This window comes from Epargyreus clarus, unplaced genomic scaffold, assembly GCF_041222505.1.
Source record: "Epargyreus clarus isolate Ecla_fem2 unplaced genomic scaffold, WU_Ecla_fem_2.2 ptg000007l, whole genome shotgun sequence".
Classification (NCBI taxonomy): Eukaryota; Metazoa; Arthropoda; class Insecta; order Lepidoptera; family Hesperiidae; genus Epargyreus; species Epargyreus clarus.
Window position 1 is genome coordinate 24,793,367 of NW_027332215.1, and position 23,255 is coordinate 24,816,621.

Consider the following 23,255-nt stretch of genomic DNA (forward strand, 5'->3'; position numbering starts at 1 on the left):
GAACCTTGTTATCTCTAGTGTACGGAACCCTGCTGAGTTGGGGGCGAATTTGAACAGTTGGTGCTGGTAAGACCCTCCCGTAGACCGCAGGGCGTACTCTGCGGGCCCCTAATATGTTATTAAAACGTTTAATACGTTGTAAAATAATTTCGGAACCGCCCGCAGAGGAAGATTGAAAAGTGGATTCGCTAATTTTAAAATAGATGCGTATGCGTGTCGCCCCTCTGCTTTAGCATTGGTACCAAACGCAAAATAATTGCTCTGTAACAGTTCAATAAGCAAATTACATGACCTTTTTGATAACAACGCTACTAAGCCTGTTTACAAAATGAACGTTTAAATACGCATTACGGACATCAGATAGGATCTGCTAGGTAATCAATAGTGTGATAGTTACTTGTTCTAAAGAACTATTTAGACACCTAATAATATTTTCGAAGATTGGAAACGTTTTTCGCAAGTTTCAGTTTCATAGTAGCTTTTATTGAGTACATGTAAACACAGTAGCAGTGGCCTTCTGATACGAATTTGGTTTTCTTGCAAGATCCAGTGCGAAATTCAGACGCGCACTGGATAACGTAAAAAATAATAAAACATGCAGTCCGCGAGGTCTAAGCTGAGCTTTGCATTAATGTGAGTGAACATAAAAGTATACCTGTGTCATTGTTTGCGATGGTGTTCGTAAATATGTACTTATGCGTAAAATCTATCAATCCACACTTTACCCATATTTGGCCAGTCTCCGAATCATTTTCACTCTAAGAGGAGTCCCGTACTTATGGACATACATAGGTATCCCTATCCATGTCTAAGTTTTTTTCTATAGGTAACAAAAACTCTAAACTGCATATAAAACTGTTTTATCATTAATAGTATAAACATTATAATAAATTTACACGTAGACTAACCTTTACCATCTAGAGTAACGTAATAAAATGTTTTATAATGAAAGAGTTAAAAGAACTCAGGCGCCCTCAAATGCCCTCAATCTTAGCAACTCGTATCATCAATTTCCTTCCCCTTCGAACCCTGCTGCCCTGTTATTATATAATAATATTTTAAAATAAGCACTCCATAAACAAATCCGTTGCAGGACACACACAATGTACATACATAATGATAACAAATATTAAAAAAAAAGAATTTGATGGCACTGAACCCTCCGGCTGTGAGATCGACTCGCACTTAGTGAGGTATTATATTTTTCGTGTTAAAAGTAGCTATTAAATACGCAGTCAGCTAATGGTTAAGTTGATGCCTGTCCCCAAATATGAATCTATACATATAAATAAAATTGGAGTGTCTATTTTTAATATTGAAAAACCGCTTTTGAATATACTTATGAATATACTTATGGTACAAACACCAAAATAACGATTTTTACAATTTTTGTCTGTCTGTCTGTCTGTTCTGGCTAACCTCTGAAACGGCTGGACCGATTTTGACGGAACTTTTATTGGCAGGTAGCTGATTTAATAAGGAGTCACTTTGGCTACTTATATTTTAGAACTAGCTGTGATATAACGCGGTTTATGTGGTATAACGCGGGTAAAACCGCGGGACACAGCTAGTATCCAATAAAATATACGAGTATTTACTTTGTACAGATCTACGAGAGGTATTTCTATTGTAGGCTTATTATCTTTTTCTATTTAAATAAAGTATGGTAACATTCTATACCAGTTCTTTATAAAAATATGTAGTTACATTCATTAAGTAGATACAATCCTAAAGAATTTACAAGGCATGCATACCCTATTATAAACATAAAATATAATTTCGTTGTCAGTTTGAATTTATGTGTCGTATGAAACGGCGTACGATGTTCGCAAAGGTATAATTTTTATCGAATTAAGAAGAATATTCGCTAAACATTTAATAAATCGTTCCCAGCATTGAATCGGTACCTATCTAACCGTAGCTGCATCTGATGAAGGCAAGCCTGTTTTTAGTTACAATTTTGATCGCTTGTTTTTTTTCGATTATACCTTCTCGTTAATAGTTATACTAATAATAATCACTGTAACCACTGTTTTACATACCTAGACATTTTTGCATATTAGAAATTGTGAAATCACGATCTTTGGTAGGTAAACATACAAAAGATTGATTATTAATAACGGGCGATAAGGATCGGATAGGTACGTTTATATGTACCTATTTAGACAAAAATATAAAAAAGAAGTTACCGCAATAGTTAATTGATACATGTAACTTTAATTATTTATATTAGCAAAAATTTATTTTTTGTTGACGAGGGGGAAACCTTCAAAAGGTACCCGACGCCATGGGAGTGACGCCGGGTTATGTGGGATTTTTACCGCACTAAAACCCCCCCGTTGGCCGTCTTCAGCGTTTGGTGGAAAACTCCGGAATCTCCAACGGAACACAACCGGAGTCCTCCTAACGCTCCTCTCACATCCCCTGGTGTTTACAGCGATATTTGACCACACAAACCGCTGTCCTTCCCGGGGTCGCTTGCTGGACGGTTCGAGCTCCCAGTCTTGCCGCCCGCAACCCCGGAAGCCCCTTTTAGTCGCCTCTTACGACAGGCAGAGGATACCTTAGCCCTATTCAGGTCCCGGTACTACAGGGTCAGACATATTAGCAATACCATGTTCTACTATTAACAATATTATCGGAGAAATAGGTTGTATGTTTTTGATATCGCTTTGATATATTTTTATCGTTAAAAAGTGGGTAGTGGATCTTTTTATCCAACGCTGCCGTGTAACGTTTCGGAATTGTTCGAAAGTGTATTATTAGAAACCTATTCATTTTTTTTTTATTTTACTTAGTATTATTTTATGTGTATGTGTTATTTTTATAATAATAAGATCTTATTTATAACTCTGGTCACTGGCTGATACGATTGACTGATACTATGACTTAGCATAAAAAAGAAAAAGAACGCGGCTTGACGTTCGAGTTGTATTTTGAGCCGGAATAACAAAAGTGAATAGATTAATATTGTCACATATTTTGTTTCGTAAGGTGGTCACAATTATTTGATCAACGTTATCACCACATATTTTTGCTGCCTATTAATGTCAGATATTTTTGCTGCGTTCTTGCTGGCAGATATTACTCAACTCGTTCTTGGGTCAGATATTTTTGCTAATCTGCCCATAGTCATATATTTATGCTCGTGACTGTACATATTACATTTGTATCAGCGCCCTGTTGTTAGACAACCGACCGAACGCGGGGGCATATCGCGACGTAGCGCGGTCCGGCCGATAACATTTTCACGCCATTTCGAAAAAAAACGGGACATTTTTGAGTACTGCGGTTAAAGTTGGCGACATCGGGACGGAAAATCGGAAAACGGGACTGTCCCGTTCAAAGCGGGACGACTGGTCACTTTATGTATATCTGAGATTTATAAAAAATATTTTAAAGTCAACCCATTATTGGTGTGCACGGGTCTCCTCTCGAATGAGAAGAATTAGGTCATAGTCCACCGAATTGCGAATTAGTAGACTTCACTTACTTTTGAAAACGTATTTTTTAAGATCTCAGATATGCAGGTTTCCTTACGATGTTTTCCTTCGCCGTTTTTGCAAGTGATAATTAATTTCTAATACGCACATAACTTTGAAAAATCAGAGGTGCGTGCCTGGGATTTGAACCTCGGACCCATCCATAAAGAAGCCGAGTGTCTTAACCACTAGGCTATCACTGTTTTTACCCGACTGCCAAGGAAGGGTTATGTTTTTCGCGCGTATCTTGTATGTTTGTCTTTCTTTATTTGATCCGATCTAACAAACGGCTGGATGAATTTCAACAGTTAAGGTGTCATTATATTTGTCTCAATGACCCGAGTGTCCTTAGATAGGTGTTAGTAAAAAAAAAACAAAATGGCGGATTTTTGGCGCGAAATAGTAACAAATTTAAAAAAAAAAGTTAACCGAACCTATCGAGTAGGGTATCAAATGAAAGGAAATTAAACGGAGATTATAAAAACATATATGTATATATATAAAACAGTAAGGTGACTGACTGACTGACCAACTTAATGACTTTTTCATTTTTCAGAAATCAACGTACAGCCTAAACCAAGGACTTTACAGTTCTGAAATTTTGCACATAGGTTCTCTATATAGCGTGAATAAGTACTAAGAAAGGCCTTTTGGAAATTCTACCCTAAAGAGGGTAAAATAGGGTAAAACAGTTTTTTTGAAATCCTTTAATTTTGAAGCAACTACTATAAAATTTTGTATTTGGTTTTCTGAATAGGAACAAGGACGCACTTATTTATCACCCTCCGAAAAATCAACCCCGTAGAGGGTAAAATAAGGGTTTAAAGTTCATTTGAACAATCGTCAATTTCGCAGCAAACGCTATGAAATTTTGCATCAGGCTTGTTAGATAAAAATAATGAAATTCTACCTCTAACGAGGTAAAATAATGACCAAAACTTTGATTTACTGAATTTATATATTTTATAGACCGTAAATGGTGGATTTTTTCGCGAAATAAAAGTTAACCAAACCTATCGAGTAGAGTGTCAAAATACAGGAAATTAAGAAGAGATTACACATACGTTATATAATATATCTTACATATAAAATTCTCGTGTTAGTTACCGTACTCCTCCGAAACGGCTTCACCGATTTTCACCTAATTTTAAATACATATTCAGTAGGTCTGAGAATCGGCCACTATCTATATTTTTTTACCCCTAAGTGATGGGGTGTTCACCCATAACATTTTTTTATTTATTTGGCAACACAACGTTTGCCGGGTCGGCTAGTACATATATACACATCAAGATGACTGTCTGACTAAGTGAGTGAGTTGCAATCGACGCAAGATCGACGCAAAGGGAAACCGCTGAACTTAAGCGTGCTGGAATTTTACACATTTTTTAGGTTCTTTATTATATAGCGTAAATGAGCACTACGAGGATAAAATAGGATAATATTGTTGGAACATCTTTAGTTTTTGAAGCAGACACTACTATGAAACTTTGTATGCGGCTTTCTGGATAAAAATAACGAAATGCCTATTTCACTGCTTTTGGAAATTCTACTTCAGCCTTTTTGGTGCAGTCGGGTTTTTGATTTTTTTAATTAATTATTAATCTAAAAAGATTTTTAAATCTCCTTTGTTGACAAACTTAAAAAGTTTGTAAAAAGATAATAAATCAAACTCATTATGTCGAAGTCATTATGAAGCCCACAGCTGGACACGGGTGTCTTCTTAAAATTAAAAACAATAAATATAGTTTAAAAGACTTAAAAAACACGCTTTTAATGATAAAATCAACTAAAAACTCGAAAGTAATTTTCAATCTAGGAATCAATTAAGGAGCAGTAAATAGTATAATTGTGGAAAAAGCGTGGGGTGCCCCATTTATAAGTTTTCAAAAAGCACCCCACACTTTTTCCACAATTATACAATTTACTGTTCCTTAATTGATTTTTATAACAGCGGAGGGTTTCGTTTTACCCTTTGAGTACAGAATCCTAAAAAGCATTCTACAAGAGGGCATTATAGATGTGTTTCAGAACATTTGAGTAAATAACATTATTATTTTCAAAACTAAAAATCACGCTATAACAGTTTAATAGTTGTATAATTTTGCGATGAACTTTCTCTAAGGCGCTCGAACAATCTCCCCTCGAAAATCGTTAATCCTGAGGATGTTGATAAGGACAATGGTACAAAATGATTAAAATCGTGTATTGTCATCGGTTTTCGATAATTCTTCAAAATTTTGAATTAAACTGCACGTTCAAAGTAGACAGAAATCGGGTTCAATAATTCCGTTACTTAGTTACATACATACAACCCAATTTAATAAAAGCGTGTTAATAATTAGGCTGTAGTCCACCGACCGAGTGTACTCAGTATACATTTGTAAATTTAAATACTATACCATAGATTAGTAAAGATAACTCACTCCTAACAAGAAAATGTAACTTTCATCTATTTTCGTGTTTGAAAAATATTTAAAAAATGTAGTTTTTAGGTCATTTACGAATGAAACGATATTTCTCCACATTTTTACTTCGATTTCGTGTTTTTGCACCAATTAACTGCGTATGTCGGCATTGTTCCGCGTAAATTACACCATGACAATTCTGTCAGCAATATAATTTTCATTGTGTACGTAATTTATATTAAAATAATAATGCGCAGATCACATGCGAAATATACGAGAATTAAATATTAAGTTATGGTCCACCAGAGAATATTCTAACACGGCTTTTCAATATAAGTAATTAATTTTTAAAATAAAGGTAGTCTTGCAAGTTTCTCTTACTTTTTACATAAAGTCTAATAAATGGCGGTTGCACTTTTTAGTGTAGTACAATATTAGCGTAACGTAAAACAGTTACAAAAAAATATGTGTATATCTATTACGGTTCCGGAAATATAGCCCTGTGATGGACAGACAGACGGACAGACAGCGAAGTCTTAATAATAGGGTTCCGTTTTTACCCTTTGGGTATGGAATCCTAAAAACGAGATATTTATATTAAGTGCAAATAAACACATATAAATGTCATTTATTTTAGATCACAGTAAAAATGTATTTAATTGTATAAATTGAAAGGGCCAAGCAACTTATCAACACATAGAAACCACATCTGTGAGTTCTGTGACCCACAGCACACAAGGTACGTTGACTTTGATTAGCGTCTGCGCTAAACTAATGTTAGTCCAATTTGGGGCGTCTATGCCCTATGCCTATGCCAATGCCTTATCAATAACTTTATTCATTCGGTTTGAGTGTTAGATAAAGGTATCTACGAAGTAATAAACTTACCTTTCATTTTATATACGCAACACGTAAATACACATAATTGTATGTCTAGTAATTATATGAACTTACTACAAACTATGGATACCTACTTGGCTATAAGTAATAAGTAGGTACCTCGATTGAAAACAAATTAAGGTAGCCCTAACTTGTCTGCCTTTTATGGTAGTCAGGCAAAGAATAAACAACAAAAAGAAGGAGTAGGTGCTACTTTAGGTTGCACTGACATCTGATAAATATGAAAGTGAAGAAAAGACTGTATTCAAATGTACTTGTTAAATAAAATATCTATAATTGTGTCTAATAATAATATTCTTTAATTTATGATAACATTTATTTGACATTGCAAATCGCTAATGGCTTCTGCATCGTTCTCAATTATTTTGTAGTTACGTATGTACTTTATGAGGTCTAAACAGAAATGAAAAAGCCGACGTTTATACGGCGCGACGTCAATGTTCGTGGCTATCTGCGGAATGTCCAGTCTGCGCGATAATCTTCTGCGCGACGATCGCGGCGCGCACCTACCTGGGAAGGCGGCGCGGCGGCGGCGTCCGCGTCCCTTTCGCTCAAGGCTAACCGCCCGCGCACACCATTATCCACCTTATTTACTTCACTCGCCAAAGCTCAACTTCCTCTACACGAACGTACACTTTTTTGAGCCATGCGTGCCGGACAATCGAGTCTCAGCGAACTTAAGAAATAGTGAAATTATATCGCATTTGCATTCCCAAACAAATAATACATTCTAAATAAAACAAAATACGACTAGCCGACAAACGTAGTGCTTTACGAAATTCGCCGAGGGTACGACAACAATTAGATAGCATATCATACTCGTCATAAACGAAAACATCAACTTAAAAACATAAACAAACCTCTGGCTGTCACTGTCAAAGCCTCGTGCGCGGGCTAAGTGTACGTCAAATTGCTTGAAACAGGTCGATAGGTGACTTACCCTATGATAAAAGCGGCGCTGTGATGGCACTGTTAGTCACTTTTCACGTTATCAGACACCAGGATGAGAGATGTGGCGAGAGCGCGAACTGTGAAGGAAGGATCGTAATGCGGCGGGCAGTGGCTGGATCCTAACGGGCCAGCGTCGGCGCAGGTGACAGCCGACGCCAGCGCCGCGGCGCGCAACGGCGACCCCGCGTAACTCAGCCCCCTCCCTCGCAAACTTGAACGTCCTTCCTTACGCGTCGTCCAACCATTTTAATGCCGTCGACCGTCGGCGTCGTCTGGACATTACTTTACGTCACGCCGTGCGCCTTTTTGCTTGGAGCTCCGTCATAAAGTAACATTTGAATGCGATATACCTGCTTCGGAGCGCTTTGTTTTTTATTTGTATTTTGATTTATAATAGGCGCATAATTATTGCAGAATATTTATACTTTATATCATAGATTAGTACTTTATATCTACAAACTTTAGAAATCCATTTTTTAGTGTTGTGTTATTTTACTATGTACTTATAACATACCTACTTACGTAAATGTAACATGATATTTCTTTTACTTTTTACCCGACTGGCAAGGAAGGGTTATGTTTTTCACGCGTATCTTGTATTTTTGTCTTTCTTTATTCCATCGGATCTAACAAACGGCTGGATGAATTTCGACAGCTAAGGTGTAATTATATTTGTCTGAATCACCTGAGTATCCTTAGATAGGTGATAGAATAAAAAAATCAAATCAAAAGAAAATTAAACGGAGATTATAAAAACATATTTGTATATATATATATATATATATATATATATATATATATATATATATATATATATATATACAGCACACCTTGCTGTTATATATATATAACAGCAAGGTGACTAACTAAATGACTAATTCACTTTTCAGAAATCAACGTACAGCCGAAACCACGGAGCTTAGAGTTATGAAATTTTGCACATAGGTTCTCTATATGGCGTAAATAAGTACTAAGAAAGGCATTTTGGAAATTCTACCCCTAAGAGGGTAAAATAGGAGATGACAAATTTTTTGAAATCCTTTACTAATTTTTATAGTAGTTGCTTCAAAATTATTTTGCTTTCTGAATAGGAACAAGGATACACCTATTTATACCCTTCCGAAAATTAAAGGGTAAAATAAAGGTTAAAAATTCATTTGTACGACCGACAATTTTGAAGCAAACACTATGAAATTCTGTATCTGGCTTGCTGGATAAATATAATAAAATTCTACTCCTAACGAGGTAAATTACTTGTTATAATAATGCTCTAGATCCCTGACAATATAAAAAGATCAAACAATGCCTCTATAAATACCTTTCTCGCAAAACGCTACAATAGCTTTTTCTCGCAAATACCTTTATACTTATAAAGTTTCCAAAATGAACCTTGTTACTTGTTTTCTAGTTACGAGGCTGATTTGATAATAAAAACTGCATAATAAGTTTTTAAAAAACCTTTTCCCCAGCCGGGAATCGAACGAGTTCATTTTGAAAAAAAAAACACACCCTATATTGTTTCACCAACTAATAATCGGTGATAAGGATCAAATTTTGGGAAGTAATGATAAGTGACAAACTAAAGGATAAGGTATTTGCATTACAAATGGCAGAAGATTATCAACTGTAGGAATTGTTCGCCCTAACTCACATCGCTCTCGTGGCGCAATGTTAGCGCGCTTGGCCGTCAGGCTGAGAGGCGGTGGTTCGATCCCACCCGGGAGCATGTGGTCATTGTCATGGCGTTTTTTAATTGTTTTACTTTTTTCTTCTCTGAATTTCTCCTTCTTCGTAAAATTTGATATTTTCCTTAGTTGAATATTTATTTTTTATTCATATTCATACACACATAGTTTTTTATGTACGAGGATGGTTACTAATTATAAATCTAAACCCAAAAACCGTATGAATATAAAGATAATAAAATAAAAAGAAAAAACTTAAAAAAAACAAGCTTTTATTACTTGTTTCATAAATGCAGTATTAAATTTCAGGAAGAAGCGAACAAGAAACATAGTGCATAATTACTTATGTAAACACAAATTGATAATTAGTCGACATCCCATTATATGCATCAAAATGCGAAATATACCTAAAATATGCACTATCAAATTATTATTTATTATTTAGTTTCACGTTTACTTACGCAAACTACCAAACTTACATACCAGATATCCAGACAATGGTGTCAGTCTTTATTTGTGGCATTACGTTTAATAAGCTTATATATACCTATATATTAATCACAAATTATTAATATTTTTTCCGGCAGTAATAAAATAAACAGCTATATTTTTATGTCAATGAAGTGTGGACATCTTGTAATATCTACCAAACAAAAAAAAATAAAATGTTTGATACATTTTAATTTTTTTTTACCTTTTCTGAAAAAATCTGTACAAGTCAAGGTCGTCATCTAAACTAAAATTTTACTTAAACTGATAGTATTCTTCATGATATTTTTATGGTAAAATTGAGTATTGTACGAAGACTAGGACATACAAATTATGATTGTTTTTTTATATTCCATTTGCAACTGTTTACTTATTAGACGGGAAATAAACCAAATGAGGTATCACCCACCAGTAATCTTAGAGTTAACGACCATATAAAAACACGTCTAACTACTGATAATTGCAGTATCAATGAGAAAGTACTAAAATATGCTATGAAAAGTATGCAACAACACCAAAAACTGCCGTTTTACGCATTTGCATATGCAAATACGCATTTCCATATAAACCGATATCCAGTAATTACACTCTTTAGTGATCATTGTTTCTTTCTGTGTTCCAGACCGCGGTGATAGGCGAATGGTTGAAACTTAGCCTCACGATCGTGGGGTCCGACTTTCAAATCCCAGGCGTGCACCTCCGGTTTTTCAAAGTTAGGTTTGTGTGTATTAGAAATTAATTATCACTTGCTTTAATGGTGAAGGAAAACACCGTAATGAAACCTGAGAGACTAAAAAAAAGTTGTAGAAGGTATCATATACCGTATATGAAGTCTACCAATACGCACTATGCCTCCCAATCGGGGAGTTCAAGATTTAATTCCTGGCATCTCTTAGGCCGGCCATACACGAGCAGCTTGAAGCAGCTAGTATCGAATGCTTCAAGCTGCGACTGCATAGTGAACTTCAGACTTATAAGTACGTACATACACGAACCGCTCGAGCAGTTGCAACTGCTTGAGGCGGTTGGCAGCACGGTGATTTTTCATCTTGCGGTCAAGCAGTCGCCAGCAGGGCCGGATTTAGAGGTCTGGAGGCCTTGGGGCAACAAAGGAGTGGAGGCTCCCTGGCCCCAAATTATTTTCCGAATAAAATGAATAATTTTTCAGTTGAGTTTTTCAATAAATATGTTATTGTGAAACGCAGGTAGATTCTTCCAGTATTCATGTTTGTACAAAGTACTGTAGATAAAGGTAAAACAGCGAAAAAACATATCAAAGAAAAAGATTTTTTTTTACTAATGTTTACTAGTCGGAATTAAAAATAAATCAGTACTCAGATACATATGTATGTGTACCTCTTAGAATAATAATTTACTTAAACGCTCCTGTTTGCGTCACGGCACTATCATATTTTATTTCTTATATCATTTTCTATTGTGGGGGCCCCTCTTTTATGGAGGCCCCGGGAATGCCGCCTCGGTTGCCCTCCCTTAAATCCGGCCCTGGTCGCCAGCCATACACTGACTGCTCGAGCTGTCGACTGCTCTCGCTCAGTTACCTCAGCCCGTTTCTTCACGTTTAATTTTTTCTTTGAGTATATTACACAATTCGTCAAAATATGAAATTGACATTATAAAATAATTAAAAAACTTTTCTTCGCCATGTGTTAGTTCCAAAAACAAGTGATTAAATTCTACATTATAGTTTCGTGTTTCCAATATTGGATGAACCCACAATTTTTTATTTCTACGCCGCCGTTGTCGTCGTATGAGCAAAAGCAGCAGAAGCGCTTCTTCTTCAAAATCCATAATGCTACTGATTTTTGAAATTGAATTCCTCGAGCAGTTAGCTTAACTGCTCAAGTTATTAATAGCAGCTTCAAGCTGTTGACTCTGACTGCAAGAGCGGTCCGTGTATGTTGATAACGGGGTAACTGCTCGAGCAGTCCATGTATGGCCAGCCTTATTTTTCAGTTTTGTGCGTTATAACAATAAACCTGTTGTGCCCGGGGTTTCACGTTCAAAAAATGTCTACCTATTTCATATAAGTACCTAAATACGAGTAGTTAAAAAGATAACTAACTGTAGCCACACTGTAGTAGAACTTACTCTAAACAAACATACGATTCGAGAAGGGATCTCAAACTATGTAATTAGTTAATTACCCAATCTGTTCAAAGAAAGGCTTTTTGTTTTCATTTATTCTTTGAATACATAATGTACATAGTCCAGAAACAGTACAAATATACTGTGGTCCAGATCAACGTTTTAACAGGCTAAATAATGTTAACTAGTGGGTATGTATCTAGTAACTATATGAGTACCTACTGAATGTCAAAGCTTAATAATACAAATACAATTATTTTTAATGACTGATAAAGTTGCTGTTTTACGATAACTTAATATAATATAGTAGTAGTGAAAGTCGTTAACGACAACATTTAAATACCTACTTTTTTCAATAAAGACTCCAAAATACCTGTATTGTTATTGTATTGTTTTACCCCTTGTTTTAAATAATGTATGAGCACGTACCTATTAATAATATTATATCGCTTAGTGAAACAGGCCGCATTTACCACGAAAACACACTTGCACTTACTTAGTGGTTACGTAATTTATAAATTAGTAGTCTGCAGCAATAGATTTTTTGTTTCTCACTTTATTGTAAATGATATCTACCATTCTTGAAAGGTAGAATAGACAGATAGGCAGGCGGATTCGGCGAAGGAATTAATAAGAACGGGAAAAAAGAAAGCAGCGAAATTATTGCGCTGTTTGTACATAGTTATACATAAATATAAGAATTATTCCAATAGGTACTAGTACTCACATATGTATGTGTACCTCTTAGAATAATAATTTACTTAAACGCTCCTGATTGCGTCACGGCACTATCATATTTTATTTTATTTTAACATATGAGCGCAGTAGTGCTATCGATGTATCGCTGCCAAGTAGCTTAATTAGCCGTTCAATTAACAGCCAAGGTTCTTTACTACATGGTGCCGTTTAATAAGCTCCTTGAATAATTTTCTTGCGTCAAATTGCGGTGGTAGGAACCCTTTGTGGTTCAACTCCGGCGGCACTACCGCCTCATTGACTTCTGCTCGCATTCTCTGCACCGGTTTTATGGTTTGAAGAGTATGGTAAGTTAGACATAGGTACTTTTCATAAGCGTTCCAGCTTAGTCCTCAGGGGTAGCAACGCATCTGCGGCCGACCTCAGGTAAAAATGTAATCTTACCTGGGGTTGATTGCAGATGTCCATGGGCAGCAGTAGCTACTCACCAACAGGTGGACTGCATGCTCGTCTACAACTCTTATTAATTGCCTTACTATAAACGCCTGTGTTTCTTGTGTACCTATCTTTTTTGAGCTACGTAAATCCGTCAAATTTAATAATATTTTAATTGTGATAAATAATAAAGATAGTGATGAGTGTCGCAAAAAATTTCTGCTTTATTTTATAGGTTATAGTATTTGTAACTTAAATTATCTTTTTTGCCTATTTTAGGTACCTACACATGTTTTCACGCATTTTTTGCACATATCTATTACAAACATCGTAAGTACGATTTTTAGTGCAAATTACATTTATTCAACAATTTCGCGTTTTATTATTTTGTGTATTAGTTAGTAGCTTTAACTTCCTCAGCAACATTATGATTGTATAAGCCTCAGGTTATTGTCATATTACTTCTGTTTTTCGAATTGTCTACATCAAATTGTTTTATAAGTTTATAAGCTAAAGAATAAACACGTTTTGTTGATTTTGTCGCCCGCTGTTTTCTGTAGGTACGAGTACATGTCCACTCTGTGACTGTCGATGGCTACGTAAATATAGCTCTCGGTTGGTATAATGTAGTTGGTCGATGGTGAACCACATTCGGACTCAAGCTACTAGTTCCACGGCTTCTACACCCAGCTCGAGTTTTAATATGTAACTCACCATCACAAGAGTAACAAATTGTTGTTAGTGAGAACTCTCCCTCAGAATCGAAGAAAGATGACGATTTCTACTCTGATAGTGAAACAAAAGGTTCTTCTTTATATCACTGACATAGTACTTACATCGTTCTCCTACACCATATTCGCTAATTCTTCTGATGTTTCCACTCCATTACATATGTATGTTTTAAAATAAAAATACACTTCAGAAAGTCATGAAACATCAGAATGATGGAAAACACTAGTAAAAAGTTATGTACCTATCTATGAATAATTTCGTGGAACCGTGAAATAAAGGCGCCAGCCCTTCTAGTGTTAAAAATATGTATATATAGGAATAGTCCGCACGAAACTACTTGTATTAAAAGCAGCAACCCCCCTCTAAATAGTTGAAAATATATTTTTTATTTTTTTCATTATTTCGTGAAGTTTGAAATAATCATCACTGTAAACCTTAACAACAGTACCTACTACCTTTTTATTTTATGACAGTACATTCATCTCATCGTCAAAGTATCTAGCTACCCAAAATGTCTTTTGAGAAACAATGATATCTTCAAGATAAATAGGTTTACTTAGCAAAGCGCCTTTACAGCAAACCGTCAAACGATTGCAATGTACAGGACGCATAATGAGGAAGTCGTCTAAAAACTTTTTAGTACAGAACAGACAAACATAATAACATTAAAACATCATTAGGTGAACTGCACGTTTTGTGCTGTCTAAGTATGTGTCTATAAAACGTTACGACCTTAAGCACGTAACTCATTAATATGATAATTAACTTATCAACCTCATTGTTGCTTTTCATTCCTTAATATCGACTGCACTCGTGCAGTTAGTCTAAGATGATTTTCTTAATAGAATAGGAGAGGTATTATATATTAAAACACAAATGATTACGTCAATGTAATTTTATTCATTACTAAAGAAAAGTATACATGTTTGCTTACTTAATACTATGGAAATCAAACAAGATCAAATATGAAAATAGTTTATTACAACACAATCGTTACAAAAATTGTAGTTGCTTATTATAAAGATCATACACAGTTTGACTAGTACCCCCCACGAAATTTTAAAAGTGGTAGAATCCTTCCTGTTTAGACTCCTAAGGTACCACTGTGACACCCGTAAATGCTTTGTAAGAGGAGTAAAGCGCTGCTGACATCTGGTTTGAAGGGTATGGTAAAGGCTCTACCTTAAATGTCTACTCTTAAGACCTGCGTTCCAACTTAGTCCTCAAGGATACTAACGCATCTGTGATAGACTTCAAGAGAGGAATCTAAATCTACCTATAACTTATTACAGATGTCCTCGGACGGCAGTGTTATTCAAATTTCGTACGGAGTACTATTCAGGCCTCAGCTTCTGTATAATCTCGGTTACTTCATTTTGAAAAACAACACTCAGTTCATGGTTGGTCTTTGCATTAAATAACCTTTCACATGATACTAGCTTTACGGAGTAATACTGTAAGTAGAACAAACAGCGGAAAGTTTACATGGTAAATCTGTCAGCTGTATAAAAACATGCAATAGCTGTAGGTTTCATAATATGACAATCTTACATTATTATGTCACTCTTTCATCTTTTTTGACGTTTAAACCGAAAGAGAAAAGTGCACTTGTTTATAAAGAATGACTGATGTATGAAGATGTACTATGTAAACATCCCATTATATGCTCATGTAAAATCGCGTACACAAAGCCCTGCGCATTTAAAATTCATCATTAATGTATAATTATATAAAAAAATACTTAAATCAAATCGGCATAATTGGAATAGCTAAGGATGGACTGGTGGGTTTCGCCCAGGCGAAAAAACTGCGCAAGTATAATACTAAAGATGGGTAGCTGCCAACTGAGTAGCAGGTCTTGATAATATATTAGAAAGACTGTAAAGTAATATTTTTGCAACTATTACTTTTCGGTCCTTCTGATATATGGGGGAGGATCCCGCAGTAAAAGTCCAGTTACGCCGATATGATTATACATCAATACTGAAAAATAAAGTAACCGAGACAAACGGCATCACAGGCTGTTTCCACTAAAATTATTATTTTTCTTAATTAACTTATCAAACTTACATTACTTCTACTTGTATAATATGAAATCTAATTAAATGATGACTCAGCTAATATGACAGGTGAGATCGTCTAGTTTATTAAAACCAATACGTAGAGAATACCACAATGCGTAATCAAAGTCCATGCACGTGTATTCTTAACGTTAAATGTCTCTTATCTGCTTCACACCCAGACGCATCGTCACCTGCAATTAAACGTTGCCACTATACCGCCAGCAGTTTACCTGCCGCGCCAGTTCAGTTCACAATAAGTCAAATTACAGTCAAAAGTAGACTCTAAAAACACTATGACGTTTTTTATAAACATGCATATGGGATTTCATTTAGCCAGGTTAGGTTAGATATTTTTTTTTAATTTTTGTATAGAAATTATGTATACGTACATAGTTTACCTTATAAGGTTATGATCCGCTTATGATATTTCCCATTTTAATTTAAACAAATAGTCTACAAATACACATACATAAACATTTTAAATATAATATTAATAATAACAACGAATGAAAAAGTGTAAAGTATAAGTATTTAAGTGACGATACAGTAAATTTCTGGCGGTAATCTAAAGTCGATAAATATTCTTAACGTCGCATAAGTGGAGCCGCATGCGTGAACGGCATCGAGACTAGCCTCTTCGTCCGGTCGCTTGATACAAGTAATATGCAGCAACTGTACCAGGGGACCAGCTAGAGAAGCTGAGCCTAGGTGACTCTTCACGCAAGACATTAACATCTCCAATAAAACTTAAACTAACTCTACTTGTGGCCTGACCATTAATATATAATGACTATAAAAAGCACGATGGTACATTATATGCCGTGCGTGCCTACTACAAATATGCATTTATATTAAGTAAGTGAATACAGTTACTGTATAAATCTAAGAATTACTCGTGCTCGAGAGCCCTAAATATATTAAGTAAATTTTACTGTTCGAGTATAAAAACGTCTTTACCCTATATATAACGTGTAAACTTGTTGTGTAGGTAGTTAAGGTAACCAGATTAGGCACTCAATGGAAATACAATAGGTTTATTATTATAACTTTCCAAATAAAATAAAAACCCATCCTATTATCCTCACCATTCCCCAACTATCTCTATACATACAGACCGTTCCTTCTAGATGACGACAATGGAATAATATAAACTACAAATACTACTTACATAATAAATTGCCTTTAAAAATGGACAAGACTAAATTATTGTGCGGTCTATATGTGATTAATTATTGAGTAAATATGAAACTAACGATACAAAATCCTACTTTTTTGCGTTCGTGCTGTGAAAGTGAGAATCATAAGAAGCATACAAATTCTTCAATACACCTCGTGAACTTTTATGACTAACCCCCAGACAGATTGGAATCGTATCGGAGGTTAGTTAGAAAACCTTGTTATCTTAGGGTTGACTTTGAATAGCCTACATGACAGTTACAAATGGTTAGCTTGTGACTGAATAGCTTACACCTTTCAACTCTCACAGCGACACGTCTATTGCTATTATGGCATAAATAAGTTTCCCGTCGAAACCAGTCGTTTGCATATAAAATGCAAAGCTATTACAAATCCTTACATATTAATTACATGCATATATAAAAATACAAATCCTTATGTTATTAATTGATTTATTATGTTTCCTAAGGAACTATCAAAATTTATGATCGTCGATTCGGCAGTTTGTGTTTGACGCCAGTCGCAGTGACTAGCAATAGGTCTTGAATATATTAAGGCAGTTTGTGTATGGATAACATTATCAAAAGAATATCAAAAATGGTACAATCGTATAAATGTATAAAAGTTGATTTGTACACACACAACATTCATGATATACGCCAGTGAATTTAAGCATCGCATTGTATAATTAAAATGCGTGTACGAGTGAAACCAGACTTGGTTTTGTGTATAAATGTAGCAATGCATACAATTTATACGAGTAAATTGTCTACATAAGGCAAAATTGGTGTATGTGTAGCGCGGGTTTACATTTTTCTAAGTTGCCAATATTAAACAAACATGCAGCAATGTAGAATACATCGTATCACACTGCTTATTTAGGTAAACAGGGCCAAGTCTGTTTTCGCTATAAAACTATTACATAATTATATAAAATCGGTCCTAAATGCTACTGAGATTTCATTAGTCTATTAGTTTATTACATAACTCACGTGTACTATTATGAGATGAGATAATGGGTTTAGGACGTATCATTACAAGCACATAATTTTTATCACTATTAATCGCGCGGAATTCATTGGCTCCGTATTAGGCATGGAAGCATAAGACAGAGACCGCCAGTATCAATATTACTGTCAGGTAATGTCAGTCCATTGATTAGAATAGAAACACAATTGTAGCATGTACTGTTGTTTGTGCCAGACTGTATAAAACGCATACGAGATGAATAAGGCGAGATGAATAATTTTTTTTTTTTAACTGCATTCTTTCTTCAAAACGGAAGATCCACCCTAACAGTATCACTTATGTAATAATCAACTTTAAATAGCGTAGGAGTCCAACCTTAGGTTGGATCTTCTCGTGTAAGCCTATCTGTATTTGTATGCAAGTATGTAAGTACATATAATTCATTTTAAAGTTCAAATAAATGAACAACATTATGGTATTTAGACATCATTCTTATAATCTCGCTTGAATTTCATTATTTTGTCCCATAATACACTATCATCAGTTAACGTGTGAACAAAAATTCCGCGCGAACTATAGTAGTTCACAATAATAAATAATGGACAGTGGCATTTTAGTTCTAACGAATACGTGTCGCCAGCACCGTAAAAATTGGCATCTCTCAAGTCACTTTTTTTTGTTATTATACGTATAATAACCATAACCGTAATATTTATTTTGGTAATAGCTTGAATTTTTATACGTATTTGGATTTTGGGGTGCAGGAATTGGATCAAGGTTTGGAATTGGGTAATTATATATATCTTGATAAAAGTTTGGATTTCGATAAGAGTTTTTTCGATAATAACTTTTATTCTTCCGGTAATTAGGATTACTTTTTGCACTACGATAATAATGGGTGCTTTGATATTGATATGTATTTGAAGCATTGTCTGTATAACTAGCAGCAGCTTCTGTATCTATATCCGGAGGAATGGGAGTGTCTGTATTTCGGGGAATGGGAGTATCTGTATCTCGAGGAATAGGAGTATCTGTATCTCTAGGTAAGACAGGCTCTATATCGCCAGGTACAGGAGGGTCTGTATTTCCAGATACAGGAGGGACCGTACTTCGAGGTATTGGTAGGTCTGTATTTCCAGATAAAGGAGGGTTCGTATTTCCAGATACGGGAGGGACTGTACTTCGAGATATTGGTAGGTCTGTATTTCCAGATAAAGGAGGGTTCGTATTTCCAGATACGGGAGGGACTGTACTTCGAGATATTGGTAGGTCTGTATTTCCAGATAAAGGAGGGTCCGTATTTTCAGATACGGGAGGGAGTGTACTTCGAGATATTGGTAGGTCTGTATTTCCAGATAAAGGAGGGTCTGTATTTCCAGATACGGGAGGGAGTGTACTACGAGATATTGGTAGGTCTGTATTTCCAGATAAAGGAAGGTCTGTATTTCCAGATACTGGAGGGAGTGTACTTCGAGATATTGGTACGTCTGTATTTCCAGATAAAGGAGGGTCTGTATTTCCAGATACGGGAGGGAGTGTACTTCGAGATATTGGTAGGTCTGTATTTCCAGATACAGGAGGGACCGAACTTCGAGATATTGGTAGGTCTGTATTTCCAGATACAGGAGGGACTGTACTTCGAGATATTGGTGGGTCTATATTTCCAGATATAGGAGGGTCTGTATTTCCAGGTACAGGAGGATCTGTACTTCGAGATACATATGGGTCTGTATTTCTAGATACAAGAGGGTATGTACTTCGAGATACATATGGGTAAGTAATTCCAGATACAGGAGGGTCTGTACTTTGAGATAAATATGGGAAAGTAATTCCAGATACAGGAGGGTCTGTATTTCGAGATACATATGGGTCTGTATTTCCTGATACAAAAGGGTCTGTACTTCGAGATACATATGGGTAAGTAATTCCAGATACAGGAGGGTCTGTACTTTGAGATAAATATGGGTAAGTATTTCCAGATACAGGAGGATCTGTACTTCGAGATACATATGGGTATGTATTTCCATATATGAGAGGGTCTGTACTTCGAGATACATATGGGTATGTATTTCCAGATACAGAAGGGTCTGTACTTTGACATACATATGGGTATGTATTTCCAGATACAGGAGGGTCTGCACTTTGAAGGTTGGGTATATTTAAGTCTGGTGTGTTTGTATGTGCAAAACCGAGGATATTCATATTTCTCTTAGGAGTGTTTAAAGTCGGAAGAGCAACGGTATTGATATTTGGCGAAGCAGGTGTGATTCTATTTCCAGGAGAAGGATAGTTTGTATTTAGAAGTCTGAATATATTGTCTTGGTTATTAGGATTTTGGAGTCTGTAGTCTGTAGTGTATGCAGAAGTGAAAGTGTTTTGAGAATAGTTATTAGTTTCAGGATAACTATAAAATTGGTAATAATAAGCTTGTTGAGGATTTTGAGTAATTCCAACATTTTGTTGTTGAAAGTTAAGTTCGTTTGAATTTAGACCAACACTAAGATTTTGTGTATTGCTTGGACTGCAATGAGATAGTTGATTTTTTTTATTATGTCGACCCATAGGACTTTTTTGTTTCACATATTTTTGTCGTTGGTGCTTACTCGGACTTTTACGTGTTGAATAGCGTTTATTTTGGGGACAATGTTGATTGTTTATATAATGGCTACTATTTTGGCATTGATCCTCGGGATAATTAAACTCGGGATAATTAGGACGTCTTTGATGAATCCTTGTCGCAGGTGGTCTGTACAAAAGGGTGGGGACACTCGCTGGCGACATCCCTAGCTCCTTGCATGCTTTTTGCACACACGCCCATGGCAGAAGTAACCGGCTCCGATCCTCCGGTAGGTCTACAAACGCGAAAAGTTCGGTACACTTAGGGGTAGTCGGATCGTCATTGCACACTTCATTACTTTGGGGTAAATCACTGTTTTCGACATTGTTTTTTTTATATATATTAGTATTGTCATTTTTTGAACAGTTGGTTCCACTGGAGCACTCCTTTGGGGGGTTGTGTGGAGACAGCTGGCCCTGCTTGGGGTTCAGGCATAGGTACGGGGGCGGGAAGTTGAACTGGGAAAGCTGGCGCAACGCTGGGATAACCAGCGCCTGAAAACAGAGAAAAAGCTTCTTTAATTATTATCATTAATTATATAAGCATTTACAAGAACCATTGCATAATGGCGCACACAAAACTTACAAATGAATGAAAAGTAACATTTGTTGTTTGTCGTAAAAAAAGAAAGAAAAAGGTCCTTGTCACTGGTATTCACAAAATTTATGCGCGATGGCTTTGAAGTTATAATAGAAAATATTTTTATACAAAAATATCGAAACATCAGTGACAGGGAACGTTTCGAAAGCATATTAAAAGTATAAAATGCCACAAAAGCTCTGATCGTTTAAATCAAAATTAACATGTGTGAGAGAATTATCAAAATAAAAGAAACACATGGAAACGTTTAACAAATTACGAGAGAGATTTGATTATTTATTGATTCTAATGGTACAGATGCTAACGAGCATGATGAAATACATTTTTAAGTTCATATTTATTTTCTCAATAACATATCAAAGGAAAAGCGGTAAAAATCATTGCGCCTTGTAAATTATTTTCCGGGAATTGCTATGGTTTACCAAAAAATATCTTAAGAGAAAATTACGTATTCTTCATAAATGTGCTTTCTTGCTTTCAATCAATTCACTTGATTACTGTATACTATATGTAATGTAAGTAAATAGTTTAAGAACGATTTAATTAAGCTAGTTAAATGAATATATTTCATTGAAGGAGTCAAAAATGTAATATTTAAAAAACGTTGAAATAAACAACACTTTAGTTAAATACTTAAGAGTACTTACTAATAATTAAGAGATAATTTTTGAATTCACATGAGCACAAATTTTATTGCAAAATATAAAAGAATGTAAGCGCATATTAATTTAAAATAAATAAAAGAATGTAATTTAACATAGCCGTGGTGATACAGTCCACTTAAAATAAGGTGGACAATATTGCTGAGAGGTAATAGTTTTATTTAGAAAAGTATTTTAATGGATATGCGATTCATTGGCTACCCTGCGCCACGAGTCAACGCACATACATTAGCTTCAGCCGGGACCCACGGCGCAGTGGCAATAAACCTGATATCGTCCTGTCGGAAAAATGAAATGTATTGCTGCCACGTTATCCACATTATTTATAAAATAATTTAGAAAACCTGGCAGCTTGTGTCACATTACTTTACGCCGAAGTGATAAAATGTAATGATTTCAAACAAACCTAATGAAAAATAACTGCAACAGAATTAAATAAATATATATCCCATCATGCACGGGAAATTGGTTTACAATTAACCGGAAGAAGCATGGAACACTCCACTGTGCTGCTTCAGCACAAGTGAACGAAGGTGCAAATTAGCGGTCTATGCATTTCGGAGCGTTAAGGAGAGTTATCAATACTCTTTAAGGAGCAACTGTTTAATAAATAAAAAATGAATGAATACTGTGAGATAAAGGTGAAAAAAGAGCTGAAGTAAAAATGGTTTCAAAAAATATATCCACCTTCCACCAGACTGGGGGGAATTCCAGGACATATGAGGAAGAGCGGCGGGCATCTGTCCCCGACGAATAGGCTGTGGTTTTGGCTGTGTCCATCTGCATGCCAAAAATGGGGTGGTAGACCTACAAATTACGAATTTAATTGCATAATCCACAAATTACAACGTTAAACTAGCGTTACATTAAATAATCACGTGCCGTGTTGACACTGACAAAATCAAAATTCAGTTAAACTCCAGTGGAATAACCTTGCCAATTGCGTCCAGCATCCAATTGCCCGTCGATTGTGAATAATTTCGAATTTTGTTTATTGTCATTATAGTTGACAATATGTTATGACTGAATTTTGAGCATTCACAACATTTAGACATTTACATAAAATTACGACGACTACAACTCAGCATACGATTATTGTCCTTATAATACTTTAACATTGACATGCGGTTTGCCACGTGCCTTATACTGTACGACGAAGGATGAATACATTTCCTAAACGGGGTTCAGGGAATCTCTCTCATTTTACATAATCGGTATAAATTTTCATCGTCTAAGCTTAATTATGGGCAAGAAGATCTCTGTGTCTCTCGCATTAGAATTATA

The 23,255-nt window shown here is 35.5% G+C and overlaps 2 protein-coding genes across 3 annotated transcripts in view; both read right to left on the reverse strand.

Moving 5' to 3' along the window:
- Positions 1-7,872, reverse strand: part of LOC140743721 (protein bric-a-brac 1) — a 393,179-nt gene extending 385,307 nt beyond the window's left edge. The window contains exon 1 of the mRNA XM_073075232.1: positions 7,731-7,872. The gene's annotated coding sequence lies outside the window, so the exon portion shown is untranslated. The remainder of the gene's footprint in view (positions 1-7,730) is intronic.
- Positions 7,873-21,064: 13,192 nt separating this feature from the next.
- The window catches only part of Not1 (CCR4-NOT transcription complex subunit 1), a 45,271-nt gene continuing 43,080 nt past the window's right edge, over positions 21,065-23,255 (reverse strand). The window contains exon 17 of one of the 2 annotated variants that reach the window (XM_073075238.1): positions 21,065-21,203. The gene's annotated coding sequence lies outside the window, so the exon portion shown is untranslated. Of the gene's footprint in view, positions 21,204-22,661; positions 22,779-23,255 lie in introns of those variants that run through there. The other variant, XM_073075239.1, reaches the window with a different exon arrangement.